General features: G+C 30.6%; 1 protein-coding gene across 1 annotated transcript in view; it reads left to right on the top strand.

The window, feature by feature from the left end:
- Positions 1-1,776: 1,776 nt before the first annotated feature.
- Positions 1,777-6,000, top strand: part of LOC132714457 (small conductance calcium-activated potassium channel protein-like) — a 99,549-nt gene continuing 95,325 nt past the window's right edge. The window contains exon 1 of the mRNA XM_060697347.1: positions 1,777-2,445. The gene's annotated coding sequence lies outside the window, so the exon portion shown is untranslated. The remainder of the gene's footprint in view (positions 2,446-6,000) is intronic.

Raw genomic sequence — 6,000 nt, 5'->3', positions numbered from 1 at the left:
GCGTTGTTTCGCGTATATATGAGGTAAAGGGTTAAAGCACGTGACATGTCTTACACGAGGTTGTAAGACCATTTGTTCTGGCACCGATGTAATGATTAGATATTTTTATTACCTGATACCTTATTTAAATTTGGTATTTTTTACTGTTTTTTGAAATTCTAAAAACGCCAACCTTCAAGAACTGTTGACCGTTCAATAGTTTCGACTGTTTCCCTCTCGTGCTCTGACGTCATTGACGTCATACAGGATTCCCACTTGAAGCGTCCATCGATCTTGATCATAAACCAGACGTGACATGACATAATTAAAGTATTAAGTTTAATTATTAACATATTTGCAACTGCAAGTACTATTAAAACAGTAGTTGATCAGGTAATAAAACAGTTATTTCATACGTGATTTGGAAACAGTCAAACAGTTGTCCCTCGGGGTCGGGGATTGTGTTATGAACTGTTGGCCTCGGTCTACGGCCTTTGGCAACAGTTCAAAACACTACCCTTCACCTCGGGCCAACAGTTTGACTGTTCCTAAATCACATACTAAGAAATAACTGTATACTGTCTGATATATACAAAGGGGAAAATAATATACAAGATACGAGTATCAGATAATTTTGTTGCATGCACGCTTTAACATGTAGACAAAAAGAAATTATTGAGTTTTTGAGTTTTTATCGTTGTTTTAAGTCGACCAAAATAATGGCGATTCTGAGATATATAACGAAATGTAAAAATTAAATATAGGGTTTTGCTGATTTATGTTTTTACAATTGTATGATTTTTTTTTTTTTTTTTTTTTTTAGAAAAAATAAATAATGACAAAACTATATATCAATGACTTATCAATAACTGTTTTTCAATAGACCTTTTTTATAGAAAAACATATCACCTATGTCTTCCTTTTAAATAAAGTATTATGTCACTTAAAAGTTTAAGATTTTAGCCTCTGCGTTTGTGTATGTGGTATCGTTAATAATTTTCAACAGTTTTCGAGATTATTGCGAGGTGTTTCGAATGCTACGATTCAATCTAGATTCTGGCAATCAAAAGATTTATTGAATGATGCAGATAATCGTCTTTTCACGCATGTGTAGACAGTGTGGGGGAAAACAGAAATATTTTTATTGTGAAACCATCTAGACCATATAGATCGCCAACTTTACATGTACTACTAACAATATGTCAGGAATATTCCATAATAATTCCAAAACATCGCTTTATTGTACACAAATGCAATAAAATTGCCACATTAGGGCAATTTAAAGCGGTACGTTATTATTCTATCATGCACATTACATCATTACCCAATATTCGGATCGCTCGGACTAAATGAGTTTTATCATTTTCCATTTAGTAGAGCCTTTTATCTTCCTACAGAGAGCTTTTCTGTCAAGCTGATATTGTATGTCAGGCTATCAACTGACCTTGGCTGCAAAATCTCAATCTTAATGGCATAAATGCATCGATTTGCTAAAAAGTAAGACGCCATTGCAGGTATTTATGCATCAAACTACCGGTACGTAGTTATTGAACCCCAATCGTTTCAATATAGATCTAATGTATATAGATTTACTGCATATAAAAAAGTTATAATAGATATATGATGGTTTTACATGTAAAACTTTATATTCAAGTATCAGAAACTTTATCCCATATGTATGTCAATATCCGGCTATAGGTTTGTTTTGTATAATATTTCTATCTTTAGTACGAACGGAGATGGCGGAATATATCCCAAAGGTATGGCTGTCACAATGCATTTACGATAATGCTGGTTACGTACGAATGTATTAGTTATACTAGTGCTGATCCGGCACCGTGCCTTTGTCGATCGTTCATCATATTATATGAGACGATATGTTTTCATGATAATAGCTAAAACCATCTTCACGTTCATAACTATAACACTAGCAATATGTAATAAAAAGGTGGATGGATATGATAAATGTGTGGCATTTACATAAAACGTTAAACGTGTAAGGATACAGTATGGATACATTTAAAGTAGTTTTCGGTCTCTTACGGGTCCGAAATAATGGTTTAAGATGAAATGTTGATGGATTTATGCAGCATTAATCTGAACACCACTCATCATTAGTGTTTTTGCAATAAATGGCCTCCCCCGTGTGGTGTCGTTCTTAAATTGATTAGGAGCAGGGCCTCTAATTGATCACGACTGACTCATCTATCATTTTATTCTATTACAGACGGCAATCTGGTGATAATAATGCGTCTTTAAAGGAATATTAAATAATTCTTCCGTGTGTCTTTTAAAACGGAAATAAGTTAATTAGAGTGAAGACTTGTTACCTAATATATATAATTAAAGGCAACGATTGCACGTTATGCAAAGAAACATGTATTAGCCGGGAGAATAAGAGATAAATAGTGAAAGTGGTTAAACGAGGGAGAAGGAAATGATTTCGGATAAAATATATTTTTCATGGTAAGAATTTATAATATTATTATTACTAATAGAATTCATAGTTTACATGGTGTTCAGTAGTAATGATTAATCTTATTATTTTATATGAATAATAACCTAGATATTCGTATAGAAAACGCACAGAAAGATGTTTGCATTTTGTATCAGATTAAGACTATATATGCAGGTTTGTTCATTTTGTTATCCATATGGATATGTGTTTCTCATTTTGTTCAGTTATTGACAAAAATGTAGATAATACATGTTTATATATAAAAAATGAAATGAAAACTCGTGTATGACAAATATTGTCACCAATTTCCCTTCTTGATGAAAATATTGTGAAATATATCTCCGTAATTCACCGTAAATACTCGGATACTTCAAAGTTGCTTTTGTTTATCGTATTATAAATATATTAATCGCTCTAACATGTTTTGGCTAGAGACACATGAACGTGTTCTGCAGCATAATATTTGTATGCAAAAAAAAATAAATAAATAAAAACTAACATTTTCTTGTGAAGACGTTTATGTAATTTAAAAGCAGTATGTCAAAAGATTCTGGCGATATTTCTATTGGAGACTAAAGCTAAAATGACTTACTATGGTACAAAACGATGAAAAAAGCCGGGTAATTCTACAAAGCAATGTTAAACGTATTTTTATAGATAGCGATTATGATCTTTAATATTACCTTGTCAAGACACGTCTTAATTCTGATATATTTTTACTTATATTAACATGTTCCAGACTTTAAATCAAAAAGGTGTAGAGAAACTTTTACATCAGCAAATTTTGTTCAATTATCTTTCATTATTACATTTGTCTATTCAATTATGTCTAACCTTTCCACTATCAGACACGTTGTTCTTGTTACAGTACCTACGTTTGATCCAGTGATAATTAACAGGTACTCTGTCATAAATTAAATAAGAGTGGAAAGAGTACATAGCTATATATCATTTAATTGAGACAAATCCTGTAGATAAAATAACACGTGCAATTTGTATACATATTTATACGAATATGAATAACGTATATTATGCATGTGTCTATGTACACTAAGATGCATGCAAAGTACATAGTTTATTCAATACTAATGATAACTTTATATTACAGATAATATAAAGTATACACATAAATTGCATCGGCCATTTTATATCGCTTCCCTTTATCATAAAACTGAAACTGAAAACTATAATTTTGTTTCCATAAACTGAATAGAATATATATTAAAAACAAATAAAAACTGATATACATGTCTGTTGACACGTTCTATTTCTCTCAAAATTTTCTCAGCCAATGTTTCCACTTACAAGAAGGTAAAAAGTAAATAATAAAATATGTTATAAACTAGTGATAAGCTCCCAAGTAATTAGTACACATTGCCGTGAAATATATGTACACGCCGAGGGCAGTGTTTTCTTAGAACGTACTAATCAGTTATGCAAATACAGTGCTAACCAGGGATGTTTATTTACCAGTAAAAACACATACTCGCTGATTATAACAAGATATTTATGCAACGTTATATGTTGTTGTTACTTCAACGCTATCAGCATGACGGCATTATACTAATAACCGGTAATATACTAATAACTAGTTGGCTTCATCTTCTATATCATGTATACAAACAATACATTCTTATCGCAAAACATTGCTCAATACCATTATCCTAACAGAACGTTGTTAACATTTACCGGCGACAACATTCTTGATGTATAATCTTGTAACATTGCCGAATTCCGTCCCAATCTGATACGGGTATATTTTTACCTGTATTCGCATTCATACTTTTCGTCTGTAAATTAATAAAACGTTTTTCATTATTACCTACGAATGTTATACATGTAAAGAAGTCGCTAATTTGTTACTGTGTGCAGAAAAAAAACAAGTACGTTTACATACACTTTAATTTGACTAAAATGAAATAAACAAGTCAGTTTGAACTTACTCTAAATTTTACCAAAATGAAATAAATCAGTTCATTTGAATATTGTGTCTTTGTGAAAAAAATGTTTCGGACACAGTACGTAAGCCAGTAATTATCCATATAAAATCAAATTTTATTACGAATAAAATGTAAATAAGATACACTACATGTGTTCTCTCTCAATTTTCTATTTCTTAAAAAAATAAGAAAATTTTTAAGAAATTCACGACGCCTATATGATTACACTCTACAGCAGACTTTTTCGTTAATACATTTTGTCTGTTTAACTCTAAATACTGATTATGTCAAAAGTACTTAATGTTTGCGTGAAAAGAGATGTGTTTGTTTGGACTTATTGTCTCCCACTTGAGACACTATATTCACCCGGACGTTCATAGAAAGTTTTAATCTAATACCAAGCCCTAGCATTAGCTGCAGCTGCAGCCAGGCAATGAAGTTGTCTGAGTTTTCGTCAAATTGTCCCTATTACGCCATGACTGTACATAATTTTGTGTCTTTTTGATACTATTTTCATCTGTTTATTCCATCTCTTTTCTTTATTTTTTTCATCAATCACATGTGTTCAAAAATACTGCGGTATAGTTTATCTTAATAAATGCACTATTATGTTGCTTAATTAAAAGAAATAATAAACGAATTTCCTGGAGTCGATGTGCACGCAACGTCAATATAGACACGTACGTATATACCGGGATAAACCTAACAGAAACACTTTACGGTCGGTTAATTTTGTTAAATAGTGTTGTACGTGAGTTAATTAATCCTTTTACACTATTTTATTTGCCAAACAGCTTGGTTTACTCATTATCGGAATATATAATCATTGATATAATTTGAAAACTATTATGAAAAGTATGGATTATATATATATATTATATAAAACACTTTTTCTGCTTGATTTAATTTGTCCATATTTTTTAACTGTGAGTCTTGACATATTTATTTCTTAAAACAAACCCAGAACCTTTAAATTAATATTTTTATTTCATATTGGTCAAACAAATTTTAAAATTCGTCATTATCAACGTAAGAAATCCTTTTAAAACGAAAGCTACGTTGAATTTAAATCAGCATTTTTAATTATAATTTCTGATATACTTGAGGCAAATCCACCAGTTACAGTAGTTTTGTACTTTTTAGAAGTTTCTTTGGCAAATTAAATGTAACTGTATAATTGAAGTTCTGGCAGCCGAAGAGGTTTTAAAAAACAAATATGAATGAAGATTTAGCGTTCAAATGTAGTCTAACAGTATCTCGTGGAATTTTTAGCTTTGTAAAAGTTTAGATTACAATATTAACAATTACAAATAAATTTAAAGATTTTAAGTGTAATTTAAGCTAAAGTTTTCCTGAGCATGTACACAACAGTATGTCAGAATTTAACCAAAAAAAAGCAAAAAGAAAAATTGGATATCTAAAGAAATCATAAATTTGTTGCATGATTACAATGAAGGTATTAAATCATCAACAGTAGAGTAAATCTTTACCAAGATAATGTAACGTGTCAGTATTGTGTATAATTATCACAATTATTATAATCATAGACAGATGCTGCGAGCTATTACAGAATATCCATAAATATATATGATAAGCATGCCTCCCACCACAGCTACAGTATAT

This window comes from Ruditapes philippinarum, unplaced genomic scaffold, assembly GCF_026571515.1.
Source record: "Ruditapes philippinarum isolate M1 unplaced genomic scaffold, ASM2657151v2 ctg12_1_1_1_1, whole genome shotgun sequence".
Taxonomy (NCBI): Eukaryota; Metazoa; Mollusca; class Bivalvia; order Venerida; family Veneridae; genus Ruditapes; species Ruditapes philippinarum.
Note: the sequence above shows the minus strand (reverse complement) of the source record. Positions and strands in the feature narration are given on the sequence as shown.